Genomic DNA, 25,979 nt, shown 5'->3' with positions numbered 1-25,979 from the left:
TGTAACCACCATGAGCCAAATGACATCCAAGACTTCAGGACAGAGACTGGTGCATAAAGAGAATTAAACAAAAAATTGTCCATTTTCTGGCTAACATCCAGTTTAGAATTAATATTCAGCTGGGGACTTATTTGTGTCCATGTTCTATGTCACGGCACAATGCTTTGTTTTATATTTCCTTAAAATTTAAATTAATTGTTACTTTACTTGAGTTTTAATGCTAACATAATTTTTGTTCTTTGCCAAACTCACTCGGCCCCTAAAATATTATGAGCCCAATGATTTTATATTATTGAACCATGCTAAACTCCCTTGGCTAATTGCAGGCAGAGTATTATTTTACATCATAATTTGCCAATGGTTATTCTGCTAAATCCTTTAACATTTTGTTTTCACAAATACATGAGAAAAAGATGAGAACATTACTTGAATGAGTAAGAAAAGAATTACCTATAATAAAGATATAAAATTAATGGCTAACAGTAACCTCATGCTGTTTTATGAGGTGAGAATCTACAACCCTGTTCTATCATGGGCTACTCCTCCAGAAAAGTGAGTTGTTGGCAGAAATAGCACCAACCTTGCCCATTCTGTGTGAGGTTATTTCTGCTGTATTTAAGTTTTTAATATACTGAGAAATCATCAAATTCTGTTTCTTCGCTTTATATAGAATTGACACATGTATTCTTAGGCATTAAAAATTACAGTAAAACTCAATAATCCTAATTCAAACACACAGTCTGATACATGCTTGTTTGTGTAATGTTATGGATATTTAGAAGCATTTTAGTCAACGCAGGCTGGTCTACGCAGAGAGATCAAGGTGCCTTCAGCCCTATTGAATGAGGAGGATTCCCCTCACATGTCCTTCTAATAAAACTTCATTAAAAGCTAGATGGTCTACCTAGAAGAAACATGGACTTCATCTCTTCATGGGATGACAATGACCAGGAACAGAGACTGCACATAAGGAAGCCCACACCTCTAGAATGTGCATACAGGTGGCAAAACCTTTCACCAACAGTAAAACCAGACACTGGGGTTTTGTCATGGTCCTGAATAGTCTTTTTCACATCAAGGAATCCTCAAGTCCTCAAAGTCGATTCCAGAGTTTGCTCATTTCCATCTCTCCTGGGTGTCATGGGAAGAGATGGAGAATCATAGCCATTTGCATGGATAGGGGCAGCAAGTGTGTCCTGACTCCCGTTTTCTGAATATCACAGGTCACACACAGCCACTGTGATGGTTTTATAATATCTGTCTGCTTTTACTCTCTAAAATCACTTTGGAACTTAGGCCTATCCTCTGTATAAACCAGGCTTCTCTTTTTGGTCTTATTTGAATTTGTGCCAGTATCCATCTTGAAAGATCACTCTGCCAAAAAGTCCTTCCAAAGATTTTAAGGGGTCTGTGCATTCGCTCCCTGGGGACTCTGTTCTGAAACCAAAGTCTGAGCTATAACTAGATATCTAGGACACTGAACACAGATGAGACTCTATGTACCTTTCACTTTGAAAAAAATCAGGGCAAAGAAAGAGCCTATATTTCCTTATTTATGTTCCACTCCTAATACAGCCTTAGGAAGATTTAGACTACAGGATCCCCAAACTTCTGTTGTATCTTTTATGGAGAATTACATGCATGGCTGATACATCATCTCTGACAAAGGCCCTGAAATGGGAGTAGCATGTTGAAAAGTCATTGAACTTATATAGTTGCCAGGGTCCAAAGAAGATACCCCTAAAAGACATTATATGACATCAATGACACTTCATCTGTGGTTCCACACTGTAATTTTCAAACCCTATGCAAATGTTCCGAGGCATATTTTGGGGAAAATGTTTTTCAAGTATGTAGCCAGGCATGGTAATACATACCTGCAATCTCATCATTAAAGAATCTGAGGTGGGGGATTGCAAATTTGAGGCCAGAGGTTTTATTGCAGATGAACAAAACAAAAGAATAATTCAGACCTGCTCACCTGAGAGCATGTTTTGTACTCCATATACTACATGGACCTATGCTCAGCTTAAGCTTAACGAGTGTCCCCAAGGCTTATCCTGTTGCACCAAATGAGTTGTATCTAATAAGACATCTTGCTTAGGACATGGACCTTCGAAAGCAGCAAGCTAGTCCTCCTCCTTTGGTGGCAAAACATGGAACTTAGAAGCTTTAGACAGCTCTGAGGGACGACACCATCTGAAGGGTGAGATAAAAGGCATTCACTTGGAGAGAAAGGGATCGAGCTAGAGAGAAGGTCCCGGAACCATGACCAACTGGGTGTGGTTGCTGGACCTGAATCTTGCTCTTCTTGGGGTTTAGTGGCTATCCTCACAGTCTTCAGTTTAATATTTTTTGTTGTCCAAGTTGCCTGAGGTAAAACAACTATGTAGGTAGTCTAAGAATTTACATTTTTATCTCATTGTTGAGAATTGTAGCCCTCGGCAGCTGCCCAGGGGGGAAATGCCTCTGTACATGTAGTTACTTACAGTGTCTTCCACCTTTCAGTAATGGGGCCATAAAGCTAGGTCAGCCACTGGTTGGTTCCTGCTACCAAGGCAGCATGCCAGAGATGGAAGCCAACATCACAAAGAACACCTAGCTCCAGTTCCATGGCCAAATGTTCAGAGAAAAGAAGATGAGTGTACTTGGTTTGTGCTCATGAGTTCCTTTTCTGATCATAAAAAGGGGTGGGGAGGAAACAGTAGGGGTGTCCAAAAACCAAGTCTAGGTGAATAGTAATAGGTACCTTGACCTCAAACTCCTTAAATGAATCCAAGACTCCAAACTACCGGCTGGGCTATTTCTAAATTGTTTATAAATACAGCAAATGGGCTTTGCAGAATCATCCTTGTAACACAAAATGTTTAGTAACATGGAATGATGGGGTTAGGACTAGATGCACAGTTCAGTGTTAGAAAACGTGCCTAGCACGTGCAGAGGTGTTGCGTTGGACACCCAGCACCAATAAATGGTGGAGGTGGTGGAGGTAGGAGTGTAGTAGTGGTGGAGGAAGTGATTGTAGTACAGGTAGTAGAGATAGTGTTCATGGAGGTGGCAGTGGTAGGGGTGTTAGCATGGTAGTGATGTGTTGGTGGAGTGAAGTTGGTGGTACAGGTGATGATGATGATTGGGGTAAGGGTGGAAGTGGGGATGGTGGTAGAGGTAGATGTGGTGGTGGTGGTGGAGGAGGTGATGATGGTGATGGAGGAGGTGGTGGTGATGATAGTGGTGGTGGTGATGGTGGGGGTGGAGGAGGTGGTGGTGGTGGTGATATATTAATATTCTTAATGCTAAAAGTTATGCAGGTCTTTTGTATTCATCTTCCTGATGGTAAGAAGTTCTGCTCTTATAAATTATGATCACTTCAACTTTAAGAAGCAAATCCAACTTACAGGAAGGTTTTCTGCTGGTTTTAAGTAAGTAATTGTTAATGGTTTAGCGGTTGGGCTGAAAACCCCAAGGTAATGATGGTGAAGTGTCCCAAACAGAAATCTAAAAGAATCTTGGTCTAGACAGCATGTGCTGCTTTGGGACGTTCTGTACACCATCTTGACATCTTTCCCTCTCTCTTTCTGAACGGCTCCCCCACCTACAATTGACAACCACGCTGATACGCATTTTGTTTATCCTACACGGACACAGCTGGCTCTCCTGTAACCTGGCAGAGGAGGAAATATTTGAGCCTTTCTTAGAATCTGTTTTTGTTTGTCCTCAGACCTCAATCTCTCTTCACTGTAACCTAGGAACCTTTCCGATGAAGACTGGCTGTGTACACTACTCCATACATCTGAGGAAAATGTGTTATACGACAAAAGAGTTCAAGAACAGATCTCCAAAAGTTATCTCCTGAAACCTTAGAAAAATTGTAGTTTTTCCAAGAGTATAGATGTGGAATTTCTAAAAGAGTGGAACAAAGATTGTAAGTCCTGGCTTTTCCGTCACATGACCAGAACACAGGGAAGCATCCTTGTCTCTGAATGGCACTCTCATCACCCTCAAAGTAAAGACACAAATATTACTTGTATTGAATTTGAAAACTGCATGGAAAATTTATTTCAAAATCACAATCACTTTGATCACTAGGGGTATTGAAAAAAACTCTCTACTTGTATTTTGCTGTTCATATACTAAATAAAAGCACCTTAACATTCTTTATAGTAGATCACTATCTATGTATCCTCTCATACAAATGTGGTAACATTTGAGTTCATCAAACCAAAAATCTTATACTCAATTATTTCCAGGCACTCTACTAGCCTTACACAGATGTACATAGATACATGTCAACAGTCTTCAATCTCCACAACTCTCTGAACTTAACCAAGTTTGTAAAACTGAATAATGACCTTGGAAAGTCATTACCTCTGACTGTGTCATTTTATATAAATTTAAGATGTGATAGATTTCTTTAATGCCAGGATTGTGAAAGATGAGGAAATAGAATGAGTAACAAGAGAAAAGCACAAGCATTACTTATCATTAGCCTTTGATTTGTGATGTTGCGGGTGAGAAGCCAAAACAACCCAGAATGATGCCTTTAGCAGAAAGTAGACTGGGTAAGAAGGCACGAGAGAGTATGAGAGAGAATCTGATAGGATGCAAAATGCCCTTGAACACAGTGAAAAGTCAAATATGGCAGTCAAGGGTTCCATGAATCACAATAAACTGGTCACACTGAAGAATGGAGACGACACACTGTGTTTATATTTGCATTTTTTAACTTGTTATCATCACTCATGGGGATGAGCAGGCAGCTAAGATGAGAAGGAAGCCATAAAACAAGCATGTGAAACATTGCTATTTTGATGGAAGACAGGCTAGAAAACTCAGAGCTGCCGCAGACTCAGCTCAGCAGAAGCTGATCCTGGGAAGAGCCTTTGGGTAGGGGATAAAAGAAAATAATTACCTGAGACAAATCAGAAGCTCAGCCTTACACAAATGTATATTCTAATGTCTTGCTTCATGACATGAAGACCTCATGATGGAAAAAAATATCAATACTGACCTAGATAAAACTCTAAGACCTCAAGATAGAGAGAAAAATTAGTCCTCAGGACAGAAAGGATTTTAGAAGAAATTTGTTAAAAATCACAAACTACATGAAGAAACAAATAACCCCAGAAACAACCTATGCAGCAGTAAAGTAGTAGCCAACCAAGGATTCAAACTGTAGAAGAAGCTCAATAAAGCATATCCATGCCATGATTAATTAGTGGTTGATGTGGGTGGTGCCTTCCCTGGTCTGAAGGTCCTGGGTTCTAAAAGAAAGCAGGCTGATCAAGCCATGGGGAGCAAGCCAGTCAGCAGCACCCCTCCATAGCTTCTGCATCAGCTCCTGCCTCTAGGTTCCTGACCTGTTTGGGTTTCTGTCCTGACTTCCTTCCATGATGAAAAAGGATACGGAAATATAAGCCAGTTAAATCCTGTCTGCCCCAAGTTGCTTTTGGCCACGTGTTTTATCACAGCATAGTAACCCTGACAAAGCGAGAGGGTACTCTAAGGATTGGCGTAGAATTGTTTCAGTCCCAGCTCTATGTCTTAGGATTAAAAGTAAAATAGAAATAAATAATACTTGTTTTACAGGATAATCATATGATTCTGTAGATACAGCACACAAAACAACTTAGCTTCAGGGAACAAAGCCATCTCTGCCTCTTCTGTTTCTTTCTCTGCATTTTGGCGCCTCTTTATGTTTTAGTGTAAAGCACACGTTAGAGTTTCCACTCTCTGGTCTGCTCACCAGAGCCACAAATCATAAACCAAATCTTGCCTTCACATGCTTGGCAGACTGTGAGATATTAAAAGCATACCCTTACCCATACCGTCCCCTAAATCAATGTTTTCCTTACATACCCCTTGCTAAGCAGACCACATCATTAATGAATTTTCTTTTTAATATTTGCTTCCCAACAGAAATGATGGCAAATTCAGTCAACCACGAAAGCATAATGGCCTAGGAAATGCATTAAATAAAAGCTGGATATGAATTTGGCCATGGTACATCATTATTTTCACATCACGCAATTATAAGCTGACATGGTACTGATACAGGTCAAGAGGAATGTATGTCCAAGTATCACGTTAGCACTCAAGTATGTGAAAGGAAGCCAGTTGGTTGAAGTGACAATAAATTTTCAAAGCAGTAAGAAGGCTTCTGTGGGAGAGACTCTAAGTTTTGTTAGTTGGTTGATTGGTTGGTTAGTTTGTTATTAGTTAGTTCACTTAAAACTAAATTATTCCTTAAGAAACTTAGAGGGGAAAGTGTGCTTGTGTCTAAACTAAAGAAAGGTTTGTTTTGTCTCCCACTGGTTAAGCCTGGCTTTATGTAATCTATGGACTGGTTCTTCAGACATACAGATATTCTTTGGTCCAACATGCTCCTGAAAAAGTTTTCCAAGACAAGAGCTGTGTGTGTGTGTGTGTGTGTGTGTGTGTGTGTGTGTGTGTGTGTGTGTGTGTTTGTGTGGAGGGGGTCCTTAAATATTCCCTATCTCCTTGCAGGGGTGATGGTGGCATCTGTACTTCCTCAGGCATCTGTTAAACTGTGCTATGCCAAGAGATGCCACATACTGTCTTTCAGGAAAGTCATTGGAGTTCCTATATGGCAGTCACCACAGGAAAACAGAAAGGTGAAGAGCCATAGAAACAGCACTTAGAAACAAGGGATTCCAACTTGTGTGAACAAAAGAGAAAAATATGGGCTACCATAGTTAAAAAAAAAAGATCACACTAAGTGAAAATGTTTTTAATGTGAGAACTAAAAATCAGAAAAACCAAAATTACATTTTCTTTTTCATATGGAAAATATATATCCATGGGTGTGCAGAGAAAGAGACAGAGAGAGGAGACAAAAAGTATGAGGAAGATTATTTGGAGAAAGTGGGGAGACCATAAAGAAAAAAAAATGGGAGAGGAAATGGAAGAGGACAGTTAGAGAAGAAACAGAAGCAAGATGGGATGATGTCCGTATTCAATGACATCATAATCAAGGACATTCTATATTCTAACAAAATGGAAAGAGCAACTCAGCAAGCTAGAGTGAGAATTGCAGTAATTATGTTGCCCTTGGTTAAATTAACCCTCAAATGGCACCTGGCCTTTGGGAAGGAGACACCAGTCCTTCTGTGCTCCTGGTGTGTGCTGGCGCTCTCTGTTAGGTCCCTTTCCTGCACAGCTTCCTGTGGATGCTTCTGTTACACAGTAGCTCAAGTGCTTGAACAGTTCTATATTTGCAAAACAGAGAAGCTTCGGAGACACTTGAACAATCTTTTTGAAAAAACAATTCATGAGATACATAAAGTTAAAATACTATGCTGGAGTTTGGAAGCAAGGGCTGTATCTTCCAAAAACAATGATTCTTTTTAGATGTCAGCATGAATGAATAAATGGATAGATTACTAAATAAGGGGAAACTTCTCAAGTCCAGGAAATGGGTCATTTTAAGAAGTTTCAGACAGAATCAGACAAACAGAATCAATGTACGATTTAGGAAAACCTTGCAATTTCTCCGTACTTCAGTTTCTCACCCTATAAAAGGAGTATATTGCTTGAAATTTAATTCTCTCGTGGTGGGGAGAGTTTTGATTCAACATTTATAAAATGCTTTTTAGCTTCTCTGATTAATAGGCAAAATACTGTAATAGTTGTTACAATATGCTGTCCAAGAAGTATAAAGGTAACAGCTTGGATCAATGTAAGATAATACGTTACTTGAGAAACAAATACCAGTCATATTTATTGCCTCCCATTCCATTTGCTAAGTAATAAAAATTACTTCTGACAGAGAAAGTATCAGATTAATATTCAAGTGACTGAAAATGTTATCTTCACAGGCTGCTTCTACCTTGGAGCTAAGAGAATTGTTTTGTTTTTCCAGGCTACCCAACATGTTTATATGGGAAAGTCAAGAATGTCGGGCATGGTTTTGAGGGCCTCCAGCGTATTTGCTGGTTTCTGGCATGCTAAGGCATTCCCCTCTTATAACCGTAAAAGTCCTCCTGAGTGCTTCTGGAAATATATAACAAATCCTTAATCAATTTAAGAGTGTTTTAACTGCATACATGAAATTTCTTGGGAGGAAAATGTTAGCCATTCTATATACATACAGTACTTAAGACAGCAAGAGCATTTCTTCTCAGGGGCTCACAGCGGTCTCCCTACAGTAATATAACTTTCAGTTTTATGTGCATAAGTCCTAGTGAATCCCTTAGAATAACAGGAAATTCTGCAGGAAAAAAAAACAAAAATTGATAGCCGTATTTTTCCTATGCTGGAAGAATATGTTAGCTATTTGGAATTGGATGGATATTTAAGGGCAGTAGATAACCATTGAAAGTCAACTATAATCATAATTGTAGCTGTGGAAAATAAATTATCTGCATATAAGGAATCTAACATAAGAGTGTGGCCACAAAGAATGCATTAATATATCATTTTAACTTTGTACACTGAGTGGATTCTGATAGTAGTCATTTTTCATATTTAGATACAGTAGTTTAATTTTAATATGGATAGGATTATATATAGATATATAGATATACATATATATATATATATTGAAGTGCATATGACATGCAGCAGGCTTTACTTAGAACAATAACATATAATTTCTCCTATGTTTTCTTCATTCATATCAATTAGAAACATTCTGAAAAATACAGTGTTAAATAAAAACTATACTATGACATATACTTATATATATATGCATATATATATATTTTTTTTTTTACCAATCAGTTTAATAACTGTAACTATCAACTACAGGAAGTTATGTTAATGATTATATCTACCAAAACATTTTTATGTGTGTGGTTAATAAGTTTATTTGTCCAAATCTTTTTCCAATTAGTATACTATTGAAAAGAATTCACTTTCATAAACCTTCTTGTTAAGCAAAATATAAATATTTACAGTGCTAAGATTTTATGCAATTGGGTCTTCATCATGGGAAATTCAGGGCATCATAACTTTTCTCCAAAGTATCTTGGCGACCTTCATGGAAAATGTACACACTCCTTCATCTACCAATCCCATACTTCTTGTTTTAATTACAGGGGAATTTGCCAAGTGTACAAAGAGGGACATAACCATCTCTACAGGGCTGTAATCCAGCTGGATGTCCTGTGAAGCACCTGTAAGGCTGCTTAATCCTATCACAGAAAATAAAAAGAACTGAAATTCTCCTTAATAATAAAACTTGGAGCAAATGTAAATTGAAGCAAACCAAGGAATAACTTATCATGATTGAGAAAAAGACACTGTAAAATTCACTTTTTACTAATATATCCTCATTTTTTACAGTTTAACAAAACATTATATATTGCATATAATATATAATGCACACACAATAAAATGCATAAAACAAGTGTCACGGAGATAACTCAAAAGTAAAGTCCTGACCACCTAAGTCTGAATGTCTTAGTTTGTTAATGGTATCTGCATAAAAAGATAAGCATTATGGTAACACACACTTGTAACCTCAACTCTGGGAGACAGAGACAAGCTTGCAACATGTTCCAGTAAGAGACTCTGCCTCAAAGAAACAGGGAGGACAGCTATAGCAGAGTGATACACAAGGTTGGTCTGAGTCCTTTACATGTGTGGACACACACACACACACACACACACACAGAGAGAGAGAGAGAGAGAGAGAGAGAGAGAGAGAGAGAGACAGAGAGAGAAACTCTCATACCAAAAGAATGCATATACACATTCACAAAATACACAATGGTGAATTTCTTTTAATAGACATGTCTATTTCACCAGCTAATAATGAGAACATGAACATTGTAGGTACGCTAGACTGAATGAAAATGATTCTCACAGACTCGGAGATTTGAATGCTTGACTACCTGGCCCAGTGTCTCTCTCTCTCTCTCTCTCCCTACTGACAGAGGATCTAGATGTAGAACTCTTGGCGACTTCTCGCACCATATCTACCTGAGTGGTGCCATGCCCCACCTTGATAGTGAACTAACCTTCTGAAATCGTAAGTGAGCCCCAGTCAAAAGTCAGATGCTTTCTTTCTTAACAGTTGCTGCAGTGACAGTGTCTCTTCACAGCCATAGAACACTGACTAAGACAGTAGAACTCTACCTCTTGCTCCATTCCAGAGACTTCTCACAGGTAACCCTTCCTAGGTCTTTATTTCAGTGTTACGTCAATTATAATTCATATTCCTATTACAGTAAAGGAACTGTTTTAGTAGTGTGGATTGTGATTGATTACCTTCTCAAGGAGGGAGTGGGATATTAAATATCCTCATTAGTTTATTCAAAAGAATCAATTCAAAATTGACCCGGATCCAGGTACTATATCAATGAACTGCCTTGTGTGGCCCCAGTAATCCCTTCCCTCAGTCCAATGAGGCAGCTCCTGCCACTAAGCATTGCTACTACAACCTTGGCTCATGGGTTGTAGAATCTGGACACACACACACAATTATTCTGACTCCAGTTTGTGGCTCCATGTCTGACACAAGCAAACCATGATATAGCTCATCTAAGGAATCAGGTTATATATTTACTTATTCTAGCCTCATTTGGACCAACTTCTTTACTGTCGCTGACTGAAGCGTCTTAAGAAAACTGGAAGAGTTGAGGTCCTCCCATTCTTCTGCCTGCTGCAGCGAGCATCTATGTGTCATGATGCAGTGTGAGTGTATGCTTCATCCAAGATGATTCACACAAGGAAATCAAACCACAGTTTTTGAGGCTGTTGGAAACAATAGTCTTAATTTAATGTTATTTTTGGACATGGGGAGATTTTTTTCCCCCTCCATAAGCAAGTTTGTGGTTCTGAAAGGTCTTGCTCATTTCTGTGTGAAAAATGCCTAAAAATAAACCACTAAAATCTTGAACAAAACCAGCTTCTCCACAACTGCAACTGAACAAAGTCCTGACTCCATAGGCTTCATGTTCCTCTCATACACCAGGAAGCTCTGGGCTCTGGGTTTGAAACACTGATCAAAATGCAAGCTTCCTTTCAATCGAATCCTTAATGCTGCAGGTTAAGCATTTTGCTCCTTAAAATAACATGAAGTGTACTTCATCAGAAAGCAGCTGAAGAGGTCTGCATTTAATTCTAGAGTAAACTAGGATTTTGAGCATCATGGTCCCCCAACCAGAAACCTCTCATGCTTGCATCTGTTCTCCACTAAAAAACATCCTCGTTTTGGTATTAAAGAAACTTTGAATAGTTTAAAATAGATAATACACAATAAATAGTTTCCATAAACAAAAGCAACATAAAATTAACATTTTAAACCACAAATAGGGTTCATTCCTTGTGGATTTCTAGCTTAACATATGTTCTTAGAAGTAGTCCAGGTACTTAATTATCATCACTATTTCCACTTTTGAGGATATAGAGGTATAAAAATATGGTCTCATATCACTGAGCTTAGAATTTCTCCAGCAGACAAATTCAAATGCCCAACTAGAATAATATAATATTACATAGAAAGGAATTAATTCTTTGCAAGCATTAAGAAAGTCTTCCCAGAGGAGGTGGTATTTGAGCTAAGCCTTGACAGATGACATATTTTTTGTTCAGATAGGGAGCAAAGGAGAAAGAGGTAGGTGGGCTAAGAGAGTTTGGGTAGTGGAGGGCAGGGGAGTAAGAAAAAAATCATGGAAAGAAAAGGAAATGACTGCTTGTTGTATATGCCAAAATATAAAAATTTATAAAAATCAGTAAGTCTTACCAGGTTCAGACCTACAGTGACCAGAACCAACCTGAGAAAGCAGATACAGGACTTGAATACTCTGGGGGATTCTCTGATTTATTAACCAGGGAAGTGCTCATTTGGAAAAACAGAACCTCTGGGTTTTTGGCTGTTCTCCAGTGCCTAAGTGGCTACCAGGTTTCCTGTTCAATGTCTGGCATAAAGAGCCTGGATGGTCACGAGGCTTGCTGTGTCTTCTTTGGGCTTCCGGTCAATGTGTAAGGCTGAACTCTCCTCATAGACTGAAACCTATCATTTAAGCCCCTAACTGAAATTACTCCAAATCCACCACCTCCAGCACGGCCCTGCCCAATCTTCACTGGGTTTTTAGCATCTATTTTACCTTCCTACAGATGTATATCGATATATGCAGGATCCTGGTCCTCTTTCCAAATGAACTCTCATAAGTCACATAGGGTGACTTGAGGTCACATAAAGTGAACTCAATTTGCAGTTACTTTCTCCCGTACAACTATACTCAATAATTACATTATAAGCCATATATTGTATGTCATGTTCTTTCTCTCTCTATCTCATTGATTCCCTCCCTCTTTCTTCTTCTACTACTCTCTCTATTTCTTTTCCTCTTACCAGCTACTCCTTTCTCTCTGTGTGGTTAAGTTCAAGTTTCTCTATGAGGCTTCTACATGAGTATCAATTAGTGAAAATTGTAAAATCTCTAGGTCAGTGTGAAATCTCTGATTCATAGGGTCAATACAAAGTAAATCCTCTTAGACAAGACATAGTGATGGATTTCAGGAATTCATCTGTGGATTCCTGTGGATTGATGTCTATATGCAGGTGAGGGCAGACACAAGATAAGACAAGGCCTATGACTGGGCAGTGAAAACTAAAGGATCAAGTAGAACTTTTGAAAGGTGGGAGGGAGAGGAGAAGAGAGGAAGAAAACCAAGATGGAGGGAGAAAAAAAATAACCTGGACCCTCTTGGCTTTAAATAGCCACTGATAGCTATGAATATCTTATAAAGGATGGATTGTTACAGGACAGTTTGCCTTATCTAGGTGGGTCGTTTATATCAATATCAATTGGCTCTGGGTTTATTGTGTGGACATTTTGTAGAGTGAAAATTTACTGATATAAATCTAATAGATTAATTACAAACCTCAAGAGTTTTGAATTTGCCGGGTTACTGGGAATTGTGACTATAACCACAGTGGAGGGATGCTAGGAATGTGAGCAAGGTTTACATCAGAGAGCCTCGTGGTAGGCGGCCTGTCTGTACATGGGCTGGCATGCCAGCGACCTGCCCAGGTGCTAGCCATGGAGGCAGAGACAGAGAGTAGCAGGAGGTAGCCGGGCGTGGTCCTTGGAACCATTCACCATTTTTTCATATTTACCACTACATTTTCCTGGTCACTGGTTTATGAGGTAAACCATCTGCTCATGAGAATATGAGTGTGATCCCGTGTTTATAACAGTAAACTTTAACAGGTAAAAGTAATGTTTCCACACAGCCATTCATTCATCTCATGTCGGATTTGACTTTACATGTTCTTTCTCCCCCCCCCCTTTGCTTTTCACGTGATTTCCAGAACATCTTTTCTCTGCACCTGAACAGTTCAGGGGTACTACCAGGACTATAGCCTAGCTTCCGGTCAATGCACATCAGCCTCAAATAAACTGTATGTTGAACACAAACCCAACAAAACTAGACAGTCAAAGCTTAGTCTTTTTTCCATATAATATTCTTCATTACTACTTTCTTCAGAGTAGCTTAATTGTTCCTAAATTTGAATTTCCAAACTTGTACAAACTGGAAGCTAAAAGGTAATTTGTCCAAAAGAATTTTATCTGCTCATTGTAATGGCACATATATTTGTAACGTCTGTGGTTTTCTCTGCACTGTCTCTCCCTCCCTCTCCCCCATCTCTGTCTCTCGGTGATGTCTTTTCCTGTCCCTCTCTGCCTGCATCCCATTAGTATGAAGCTCAGAGTCTTGTGCAAGCAGTCTGCCCTTGAAATCATGAACTGTTGAGCTGTCCCCACCCTCATTTGAAAGTTTCTCATTACAAACAAATGAATGGTACTTGGACTTCAGACAGTACTGTCGGGATAAAAGATCGTTTATGATAATACATAATAAAGTAAAATGTCCTTATTACGGAATGTCTGTACTCATTGAAAGGGACAGGTAATTGGGTATTGTCATTATCAAAACCTGAACAGAAAGTATGTCTGTGACAAGAAGAAGAATTAGCAGGGGTAGTTCAAATAAATATTTACTCCCTGAATATCCTCCCAGGAAGTCTGAGTCTCCCACACGAATATGGAAAAGCAAAGCACACTGAAGATGGTCAACTTGCCTAAGCTTATCTGTAAATCCTCCGTGTGTGAAATTCATCTATCAACACAGACCAATGAGAATTGTTTGCCTTTGTGTTTAACTCAGGAGGAAGGAATTAGGATTCTCCACACTTGACTGGGAGTAGAACAATCCTCCTAAGTAGAGCCCTGGCATCTTTGCACCATATCAAGAGATACAAAGAACTGCCTGGGCTGTGTGCTCTCATGTGCGAGTATTTTTTTCCTACCCGAGTCTACCTGATAGCGTCTGGAGACCGCCATTATGTGGGAGACAGGGTCTCCTGGAATCTACTAAGTAAATCCAGGATGACGCTGAGCATTCTGACATGCACAAAATACCTCTTGCTGAACAAATGCTCCAGTCCCAGACTCCGATAATCAGATAAACAGGGAAACTACGATGTAAACATGTTAAAAGGAGGGAGTCAGGAAATCCATCCACTGCACCACGTTTTTACAGATGCATCAGCTACAGGCCTGTGCCGCACATCAATGACAGTCAGCCATTTAGTCCCCACTTAGACTTCTTGCTGTCCCTTATACCTCAGTCCAAGGACTGAATGGTCAATCCTAGACGTGGAGATGTTAATGATTTCCAGCTCTCAGTGGTGAGGTAATCATAATAATATCTAAAGTTCTTCTTAATGTTACATGGAATTAATCATGTCAGTACATTATTGAAAATGTGTGTCTACTTATAATCAATACCTCCAGGCTTCAAAAAACAAGGGGGAGACAAAGGTGTTAGCCATAAAGTAACAGTATTACTGTAGAGTTTGTTTATAATTTCTCAGCTTAGTTGAGAAAACACATTAATTCAAGCCGAAATATAAGTAGTTATTTGTAATGTAAATATATGATAAAAAATATTACAATTGGTCAAGGCTGAACTTTGAGAATGCACAATGTCTGTATGTGGAGCTCTAAATACAAGCTTAGATTTACCAAAATGACCCAGGAATTCCCAAGTTTTATAATTAGAGACAGTGTATGCTTCACAATTTATGGTTAAAATTGAAAAAAACTCTTTCAACTACAATTTTTCTGGATCCTTTGAAGATGTTCTACTAAATGAGGCAGAGAAAAGATAACGTGTCATTAAAACCATGCGCATAAAGAAACAAATGGGAATGGAAAAGTACATGTGAGGGTGGTCGGAGAGAAGATGACACAGTGTACCTGCTGAGAGAAGAAAATGCCAATCTGGTCAAGGCGAGGAAGGACACCGCAGGCCATTCTGGGGACTCTGGAATCTGCTTTGTAGGAACAGAATTTTCTATAGAAATTTAAGTGGAGGCAGGACTTGGTAATAATTGTGAACTGATATGAATATGTGAGGAATAAGATGTGGCATAGTCCAGAACAGTTCTTCAAGAGGAGCAGTGGGAATGTCACAATTATATTTACTGTGACAAGGAAGACTGTGACTATGACTGCAGAAGACAAGAGTCCATCAGGGACTAACAGAGTGACTGAGGCTCAGGTCTTTCGAGTGATTAGTTCCCTATGTTAAACATTTTCAGAGAAAGTTGTGAAAATAAGTATGTAAGACACCAAGTGCCCCAACATCTACAAAACTATATGGAGTAGGGGAGCTAAAACCTCTCCATCTCACATTAAAATTTCCATGTCATCAGTAATAATAATAATTAAAAGCATTCAATAAGCATCTTCTTGTACCAAAGCATTTTCTCATCTTCTATGAAGAACACCTTTAATAATTAAAGGCATTGGCTAATGGTATAAAATATGGCTAAATCAAAATCCCTTTGGTCCAATCAAAATGAAATGCTACCATCATCTTAAGCCCTAATGTTCATGTAAATAAAGGTCTCAATAAATTTATTGACGTCATTATTGTACACGTATGTGCATGTTCCAGCATGTGCAGGTGCATGTTCCAGCACGTAAATGGAAGCCAAACAAGAGCCATTCCTCAGGTACTATTTACTGTCCTTTTGAATCATGGCCTTTCACTGGTCTGAAGCTTGCCAAATAGGCCAGGCTGGTTGGTCCTGTTTGTGGACCCACATGTCTCCTTGCTAGGGGCTGAGACGATGAGATTACATCAGACCCTGAGATCACGGGTGCGTGCCTTCAGCCCCCTGCGTTTTCTCATGTGGATTCTGGAAAAGATCTGAACTCAGGTTCTTTCCTGAGATACCTCCTCAGTCCAAGATGTGAATCTTACTCACCAGAAACAGTTTGAGTTTACAGGCAGAGGAAAGTTCGAATGTGACTTACCCACATTGTGATTAAATCTGTTTAAAATTTCCTGAGTACCCACATCTGAATAGATATTTGCATTTGGGTACAGAAGCTTGGGGGGGAAAGATTAGCTAAAGGAGAGATCTATAGACTCTCCATATCATCCCTGCTTTTCAGCACTCTGAAAACATTTGTTAGAAACACCCAACCGCTTTATCATAACATTGGGGTCTTTTCAAATCTTGGAGCGTTAGGGAGTTCAAAGCCAGAGGTGAAACATAATGAACAGATCACTCCTTTGGGAGCTACACAGAAGTCTGTGAATTGTATATATGACCTTGTGCAGACTAGGAATATCAAATATTCCTCCTTAGTAAGTGGAACACCTCGATTAAAGATAGAATTTCAACCTTAATGCTGTTGCTTTTGTGAGCAGAGTTAAACTTAATACTATTCAAATGTAAGTTTTTATGATTTAATTGGAGTCTTTTGGGAGAAATGCTTCTTTTGTTTTACAAAGAAAGGGGAAAAGAATAACAGGAACAGTGGTAATAATTTACGTGAGAGAGAATCAAGTTAGGCCAGTGATGGGGTTTCTTCCTAGAGCCTCTACAGAAGAGACCCAGGAGAGCCCCAAAAGAGGTACCAGGGTTCATGTCTGCACTGGTTCTTATGTTCTCCATGGTGAAATGAAGTCAGAGATGGGTGACTAGAATATTCTGGTACAGTCAATGAACAGGCCCTTTGCAGCAGTACTGCAGTGGGTACAGTCAATGAACAGGCCCTTTGCAGCAGTACTGCAGTGGGTACAGTCAATGGACAGGCCCTTTGCAGCAGTACTGCAGTGAGTACAGTCAATGGACAGGCCCTTTGCAGCAGTACTGCAAGTGGGTACAGTCAATGAACAGGCCCTTTGCAGCAGTACTGCAGTGGGTACAGTCAATGGACAGGCCCTTTGCAGCAGTACTGCAGTGAGTACAGTCAATGGACAGGCCCTTTGCAGCAGTACTGCAGTGGGTACAGTCAATGGACAGGCCCTTTGCAGCAGTACTGCAGTGGGTACAGTCAATGGACAGGCCCTTTGCAGCAGTACTGCAGTGGGTACAGTCAATGAACAGGCCCTTTGCAGCAGTACTGCAGTGGGTACAGTCAATGGACAGGCCCTTTGCAGCAGTACTGCAGTGGGTACAGTCAATGGACAGGCCCTTTGCAGCAGTACTGCAGTGGGTACAGTCAATGGACAGGCCCTTTGCAGCAGTACTGCAGTGGGTACAGTCAATGGACAGGCCCTTTGCAGCAGTACTGCAGTGAGTACAGTCAATGGACAGGCCCTTTGCAGCAGTACTGCAGTGGGTACAGTCAATGGACAGGCCCTTTGCAGCAGTACTGCAAGTGGGTACAGTCAATGGACAGGCCCTTTGCAGCAGTACTGCAGTGGGTACAGTCAATGGACAGGCCCTTTGCAGCAGTACTGCAGTGGGTATTGTGTTATACTTGAGAGCTTGCTCATTGTTGTGACATGGTGCCTCCTAATGTTGTCCAGGCCAACCTCCAGTTCATGAGGTCAAACCTTATTCCATGCCATCCTCCTGCCTCAGCCTCTCCCTGTGAGTAGAGGTAACACCACCAATTTGAAATCATGATACATGTAGTAGACACCACAGCCATACTCTGAATTGTCATTAAAAGGCTTTTCCTTTCCCAGTTCTTTTTATGTACCCGATGATTCCTGTGTAAGGAATCTCGGTGTGGTGAGTGATTGTTAGGGTTTGCACTCCTGAGTTCCACAGAGCCCAGAATCCTCTCTGGCAGGCACTCCTTTGAATTTTCATTTGAATAAAAGAGGGATATAGCTAAAGAGACTAACCCCGAACAGTGGGAGCCACTGACTTCCTACAGAAATACTTTAAAGTTTTAAAAGAGATATTTATAGGAAAAAAGCTCACCTAGAAAGAAAACTTATAAGCAAAGCACATGGGCGTTTGAAACATTTCTGAACTAGGACTGGGCATCTTAGAACTGAAGCCTCTCTCTGGAAACCCATTGCTTACACTCATAGGAGGTTCCTTCTTCATGAGTTGGCTCAACATAAAGGTTCAGAGTGACTCTTAATCAGCTTTCAAGCCGGAAACAACAGCAAAGCAGACAAGCAAAACTGAAAACATCAAACCAAGGCTAAAGCTAGAAAGGTAGAGGGAAATTCCAGACCTAAAATTAAAGATTAAAGATTAAATTAAAGATTCCACAACGATGACCATGACCCCTTGGTGACTGCAGAATCTCACGGTGTCCTCAGGTGTCCTCACAAGATCAGTGATATTAGCAGCCTCCCTCGTTTGGACAAAGCTCTTGCTGACTGTAATTTGTTTCCTTACATAGGAACTTAAGGGCCTGCTGAGATTTCTCAGGCTTGCTATCAAGACTAAAGAGCCACATTCCATCCTGGAACCTGTCTGGTGCAGAGAGATAACCATTTCCCACAAATTGCCTTCCGACCTACACACACACACACACACACACACACACACACACACATACACACACACACACACACACCAAACAAAAATATAATACACGAGCATTTAAATTTGTTTCACTCCAGTGCATTTTGTGGCCTGTCTTGAACAGTATTATCTATGAAACTGTGGATGCAGTGAACAATCAATCTTCTTTCCCTAGCATCTAGTGTCTCTTAGGTAATGAAGAAGGGATGCCATCAGGACCCTTCATGCAAAACTGCCAGGTTCAACTGTGGGGATCCACAGCCTAGGGTGATGCTTGAGAAGGGCGGAACTGAGGAGTTAAGACCTTGGCTCTACTCCGCTGCCATGAAACTGGATCTCAGCATTTTCACCTGTAAAATGGGAATAATGAGAGCATCCCTGCATCTGTTCGCAGCATAGCTGAGAGGATTAAGACGGGCTAACCCCACACACTTTGCAGGGCAGTGCTTCACGGGAACCAGGTCCCAAGTGGCTACTACATGGTCTGAAAGGTCATATTGAGCCATAAGATGTCGACTTGCACTAAGTTATCTGGCAAGCACTCTGAGACTTCCTTTGTTTGAAAGCATACTTCAAGATATACATGTCCTTAAGAAAGTATAATCTCAGATGTACAATTTCATGATGTGTATTTTATGCTGGTATAATGCATTTGGTTTGAAAACACTCAAATGTGAAGGTAGATGCTGTCTTACAACCTAACAGAAGTACTTATGAGATAACTTAATTGGCCTAAATTACTGATAGGACAATATGGTTCTTCCTTCCATGGTCCAAAGGATTATTAAAAATAAAATAGCTTACTACACGTAAACTGATTTAAATTAGGAACATGGTTTATTAATTTCTTGATGTGGGAAAGCATTTCTGATATTTTTTAGGGTATCTTTCTCCATCGACCTTGTACTGAAAAGGGTGAGAAAAAGGCCAAACCAATACTGAAAGGCTTCGAATATTGAACTGCACTATTAGCTCAGAGCTAAAATCAATTAGCACCTGTCAATGACAGAAAAGGTTACATGAGACTAAGAAGTGACTCTTTGCAGCTGTCTTAAACTTCCTTATAAACGGGAGGTGATGGCACACAGGCTTTCTCTGTGTTGTTTGTATGTGTTTGTTTGTTTTTAATCAGCTTCATCTCTTTTGCTTGAAAAGAGAAATGAGGGCAAGGACAGTAGTGTGTTCCGTCTCATTTGCCCCCTTTTGCAGCAAGCACCCGGGTAGAAAGAGGGCAGTGCCCAGGAAGTTCAGAGAAAAGTGATGAACGCATCACTAGAACAGACCCTAAAGTACCCTGTGTGTCACAGCAATATTAAGTGACAGTTATGTCTGCAAAGTCTTCAGACCTCTTACAGCCAGCAGAGTGGCTTGTGATCCTTTTGAATGTGTGGCTCGTGTTTATTTTCTTCCACGTACGGTTAGGGCTGAGTGACTCCAGGCTTGGCCCCGTGTACAATTTAATATTAATTTGAATATTCAGTTCATTGCACCCAAACACATCAAGCTGTGAAAAAATGTAGCATGGAACTCGGGAACAGTTACAGACACTCTTGCACCTAACCCATCTGGAGAGCACTTGCCCTGAGAGAGCATGTCCAAAGTTCACCAGGAAAATTCCATGAGCCAAGCAGGTACTCACCAGCACCTCCCATTCTGGGTGGTGTAGATTTCTCTCACCCAGTAATCATTGTAATAAAATCCCCCGACTGTACTCCTGAATACAATTAGTTGAAGACACTCTACTGAGGCACACAGTGTAAAAGTTTAGAGTATGGAAGGACAACAACCATTCGGAAAAAGAAACTGTCAGGGTTGTATTCACACCAAGGTGTTTCGGGAAGGTTTTTTGCCCAGCTCCCCCACCACCAGATTCCATGCTTTTGATAACAGGCTTTTCTGTTTGTTTCTCAAAATGAGTGATCTGAAATATTTACAACCAGACAGTACCTAATTTTAGGTTTTAAGTGCTTTAACAGCTCCGTGAAATATGATCAGCGGCTGCAGTGGAGAACTGTGGTGAATGGCCCCCTGTAGCAGGGGCCTGTTCTTACTGAATGCTGAGTATTCTTAAGTTTACCCAATAGGGAGAAAATACAGAAGATAATGTAAAAGCATAATAAATGTTCGCACTCTTAAATTACTTAGCACTTCACTGAATCTCAAAAGGGATTATCTTTCTCCGTGAGTTCTGCGTGAAACCTGTGAGCTTCCACTGTGTGAACATGAACAAAGCTTAAGTTTGTTATCTACAAGTTAGAATGTGCATACTTTTTCTTAAACTCTAGCTTTTCCATCATCTTACCCTTCCAAAGTTTCCACCCAATTTAACTCGGGTTCATCACATTTACTAAATGAAGGACCAAGCCACATAAATGTATTTTTAGACATGGCGTCAGCCACACAGAGCTTGCATCAGTGATGAAAAACATGAAACGGGACACTGTATTTCCTATGGGTACGTAAAATTTATTTACACCATAAATTACAAGATACAGAAAAGAAAATTTAGAGATGGAGAATATGCTTTCTTTTTTGAACCCAGAGATATCTGCAAATCTTTCTTCAAAAGGACACTTCTCTACAAAGATTTTTTTTTTCTTCCAGGTTTTAGAAAACGCCGAAATGTTCGTGCTTGTATTTCTTAATGAGGGAAAAACCCTTTTCTTAAATCAATTCAATTTTTACACAAGTTGTAGCATTTTGACTTTTGTTTATTTATTTATTTATTTATTTATTTATTTATTTATTTATTTATTTATTTATTTGGAATTGTTAGCCAACGCTCTGCTACTTATGAATACACATGCACAGCTTTGTTTTGGAGATAAGAAATTTGTAATGTTCAATGAAATAAACGTTAATAAAAGGAGAGAAACTGAATGCTCCTCTCTACTTTTAACTGAAACCTCCTCGGATGAGGTGGTCTTACATCAGGAAAGCAGTGCGCTGTGTTTATGTTCATCTACCCCATGGAGGCTGGGAGCAGGTTTTTGAAAACCTGCTTTTTTACTTTTCAGATATGCCCTTACTAGGAAGGACAAGGACTTCACCATTAGAATATGAGGTTTCAAGTCAGTTCAAATATGTTATGGTCAAAAAGCTGCAATGTCAAAGATTTTGATGTAGCTCTGTTTGCTGTTTTTTTTTTTTAACATTCATGTGCAGACATTACAAAAATGTTTACCTTTGAATTACTTACTGCCTTTAATCAGGTGGAAGTAACTAATTTTAGGGTTTGTAAACGTGGGGAACTTTTGTCTGTTTTGGGTATTATTGCTACAAACGTAGATTCTGTCTGTCCTTCCACACAAAACCGTCTGTATAACGTTGTTATTGCTTTTGTTAAAAAAAATTCTTTGGATAATATTTTTTTTTTAAGTACAAATGTCTTTGGATGCAAATCTCTTAAAAAAACGCACCATGAAGTGTATCAAATTATTTTGTCTTAGAATTCTTTTCCTTCAGCCTCCACTAGGTTTTGTTTCTCGGGTGTAAGTCTGACAAAATATATGTTTTGTTTTGCTTTTTTAATTTAAAAAGTAGGTACCATTTCTACTAAAAATATCAAACTTGCAAGTCTTGTCCTGGAGAAGCCTTAAAACTTAAAAAAATTAAATTAAATTAAATTAAATTAAAAGAGAAGAACTCAACAAACAAGAGCCACACTTCACTTTCAGTACTGTCAGTCACCCCAGGGTAAATGAAACTTCAGAAGTTGTCGATGGCAGTCTGCGGTTGCTAAACACTCCTAAAGACTCCCACCTAAGTCCCCCAGGAGCCTGTGCTGAGACTGACAAACGCTAGAAGGTGCAAAACGGCGGCCGGCCGCTAAGAGAAGAACACCAAAATGCCATATTCGAGAAGATGTCTTTTGCTCCAACCATTACGTTGATCCCAGAGTGTGGAGCCAAAGGGGGTGAGGGAGAAAGAAAACTGTTAAGTGTGGGCTCTAAATGTGAAACCCAACCTGTTGGATCTCTTTAGGTATCAGATTTTGGAAGTGTCTGTAATGACAGCCAGGAAAGCAAATTAATGGCCAAGGGCCCACTGGGTTTGAACACGAGAGACTCCAGTTACCTCCTCACAGATCAAGTACACAACACACACGCACACGGAGGTGCCCCACGTGGAGCTGCGCAGAAACCAAAACACACCTACGCCACGCGCTTGGTGAGCCGCTCCTAGGTTGCCCCGGAGCCGGGATGCGCACCTTTCTAGGGGGCCTCGGGTTCAGGAGGCTCCCTGAATGATCTCTGCCTGTCCAGAGAAAAGAAGGCCAAACTGAAGACCCACCCAAATCGCAAACTCCCCTTAACCTCCCCAGAACCTGAAGGACGGGTGGCTGTGAGCTAAGGTGCTAACATCCCAAACGAGAGGTTGGTGGCAAAAATCTAATTGTACTCCCTTAGTTTTGTCGCAGCTCTGCCACTGGATTCAGTCAAAACCTCCCCAGTTGCAGAGAGATTGTGAAACTCAAATACAAAGAAAAGAGGAGGAAAAACTTAAATGCTAATCGAAAAATAAAACGAAACGTTTGGTTTACTGTGGCGTGCAAAATGAAACGGACTCACAAGGTCTGTCCCAGTTGAACAGGCTTTACAAGAGAGTGTCACGGCCTCCCCAGACCCAGTGAGCTCTGAGAGAAACCTCCTTTCCCCAACCGGGTCCTTGACTTTGGAGAAGTCAGAATTGCGCCCCTGCATCTGAGCCTGGAGCCAATGAACGCAACTCTTCTGACAAGGCTCCTCTAATTTCACAGACCCTGGCACACTGCGCGAGACTTTCGTCCACGCCACACAGAAACCATTACCGCGCAGTCTCCGCTGTTTAGGCTGCGACCGGTACCTAGACACCAGGGCTCGGCCCCTAAGTACAGGCGTGACTGGCCTCGGGCAATTCCAGGCTCCCGTGGCTCTCCATACTCAGGGTAGCGGGTCATCACAAAGTATTAAATGTCACCGGTGGGAGAGAAAAGAGTCAGGGGCAAGCTCTCTGGGCGACAGGGTGGTAGCGTGTAGGCAGGTGGGATCCGCACCCGGGACGCCGCAAGACACACTCAGGTCCCCCGCCCTCTGCGCTCAGCACCAGACAAGAGGCGATACTGAGGACCTTAGGGTCCTTGAGGGTCTTCCTGGGCAGAGCGCACCGCTGAGATTCTAGCGACCGTGGCGGTGTTGAGTCACGGGGAGAACTCCAAGGCTCACTCACACACTCGCTCACACACTCTCCCTGCGCGCGTCTTCCGTCCCCAGAGCTCCTCCACGCACTAATAAGTGTCTAGCTAGCACTTTCTAGGGGACATTTTGGGGGTGGGGATCATCCAAAGCTGGACACCCACTCCTTTGGACCTCAGGAACCGGGTGGGATGAAGAGAGGACACTCACCTCTGGCGGCCCGGACCGCCCTGGGCTCCCGAAGTTCAATTGTCTGTTCCAGCCAGTGATCTGCCTCTCGGGTCTGTGTATTTACTCGCTTTCCTTCCAGTGTCTAAGTTTTCCCTTCGCGCTGTGTCTCTGGTGAAAACAGGACATCCCTTTCGGCCACCCCCAACAAATAGCTTACACAAGTTGGGGAGAAACTGGGCGGGGTGGGGGAGCCGGGTGAGAGGGGGAGGACGAAAGGAGCCGAGCCAAAGTCCCGGCAGCCCAGCGGCAAGAGAAGGCAGAAGAAAAAGGAAAGCGCGCGCGTCGGGTGGCCAGGCGTCCCTGCGCAGGTCCCCGCCGCTCCGTCCCCTCTCTAGGGCGCCGACCCCGGGAAACGTTTGCGCTCTAGCCGGGAGCCTCGGGAGCGTGCGCCGCGCCGCGGACAGCTTCTCCCTTGCGCGCGGAGCCGGAGCCTAAAGGCAGGAGGGGGGCTGTGGGGGAGACGTCGCCGCCTGCGCCCTGGGGCTAGGGTGGCCACTGGGGGCCTCGCGGCAGGCCGCCGTAAGAGCAGGGGATCTTGGCGGGCGCAGAAGCCCTCTCTTTTTATTCGATCTCGAGAAACTGCCTGTTGTCATCGGCTCTTTTTTCTTTTTTTGCTGTCTCGAGTGGGGGGAACCTCCGGGGCTCCCGGGCTCCGCGCATCTCTGGCGGCGCCGCGGTAATCTCCGCGCCCTCTGCGCCACACCACCCCGCCCCCACCCCGCCAGCCGCTGGCCACTGAGGCCTTTAGACTGAAGGAACCAGCCCGCCACCGCGCTCCTCAGTCCCCCACCTGCTTCTGGGCGGCGGTCCTCAGGCTTAGCAATTGCTCCCTTGCTTCCCTGGGCGAGCTACAGGCCTGTCTTACTCCTTGCCACTTACCCCAAGATAGGAGGCAAAAGGGATTCTTGTCCACTTGCAACAAACTTGGACACCAGTGGACACCAGCCCCAGGCTTGCTCTGGGCTTAGGAAAGAGCTTTTTCCTGGAGATGGAAGCGATGAAGGCTTAGAAGTGTGCAGAGAGGCAGCACTGGGAAGTGCCTGGGCCCCTTCCAGGCCGGGTGCAGCTATACTCACCCCTCCCAGGCGCCCAAAGGTCAGACAGCAGTGACTTGACTTCCAAAGGCCAGTCAGAACTGCTCAGGGCAGACTGCTGAAATGATGTTTTGAGTCTATGCCTTCCGTTCATGCCTTTTGTACCTACATAAGGATTTCATTTTTCACAGACAAATATAAATATCACATTCTTGGACCACAGCAAAGACAACCCCCAAATTTTACCCCCATATAACTACTCCTTTTCCTAAAACTCATTGGCTATTTCAGTAACTTCTGTCCTGTGATTTTGATAATGTATATTGACTCATTTTGAATTTATTGTCAGTCGCTGTACTGGTTCATGTATGTTTGTCTCCATTCCTAATAATTACTGAGCCTGGGTAAAAGCTATCCAAAGCCCAAAGAAATCAAAATAATTTCTCCCAAAGAAAACCAAGTCATCTCTACCCACAAAGCTGCCTTAGGTATGGCCTTTACAGATGAAAAAAAAAATCACTCCCCTTCGAAGAAAATTTAGTTTTAATGTTTTAATTAATTACATTCTGAATTTTTTTCAGAAATAAATCTCATCCTTCACTTGAGTTTGGTTTTATGTTACTAACAGGAACCCTGTTAAGAGTTCAAAAGGAAAGTCCATGCTGAATACTTGTTTTTAATGAGCAGGGGGCATTGTCTACAATGATTAAGAGGAAATGGAAAAGATGCTGGGGCTTTCAATTTAAGCTGATAAAGGTAGTCTGTCCCCTCTGT

The 25,979-nt window shown here is 41.5% G+C and overlaps 1 protein-coding gene across 2 annotated transcripts in view; it reads right to left on the bottom strand.

Annotated features, from left to right (window-relative positions):
- The window catches only part of EYA4 (EYA transcriptional coactivator and phosphatase 4), a 235,032-nt gene extending 210,618 nt beyond the window's left edge, over window positions 1-24,414 (bottom strand). For both annotated transcript variants that reach the window (XM_080929171.1, XM_080929170.1), the window contains exon 1: window positions 24,151-24,414. The gene's annotated coding sequence lies outside the window, so the exon portion shown is untranslated. The remainder of the gene's footprint in view (window positions 1-24,150) is intronic.
- Between the last annotated feature and the right edge of the window lie 1,565 nt (window positions 24,415-25,979).

This window comes from Micromys minutus, assembly GCF_963924665.1.
Source record: "Micromys minutus genome assembly, chromosome: 15".
NCBI classification, from domain to species: Eukaryota; Metazoa; Chordata; class Mammalia; order Rodentia; family Muridae; genus Micromys; species Micromys minutus.
This window is presented reverse-complemented; position numbering and strand designations above follow the sequence as displayed.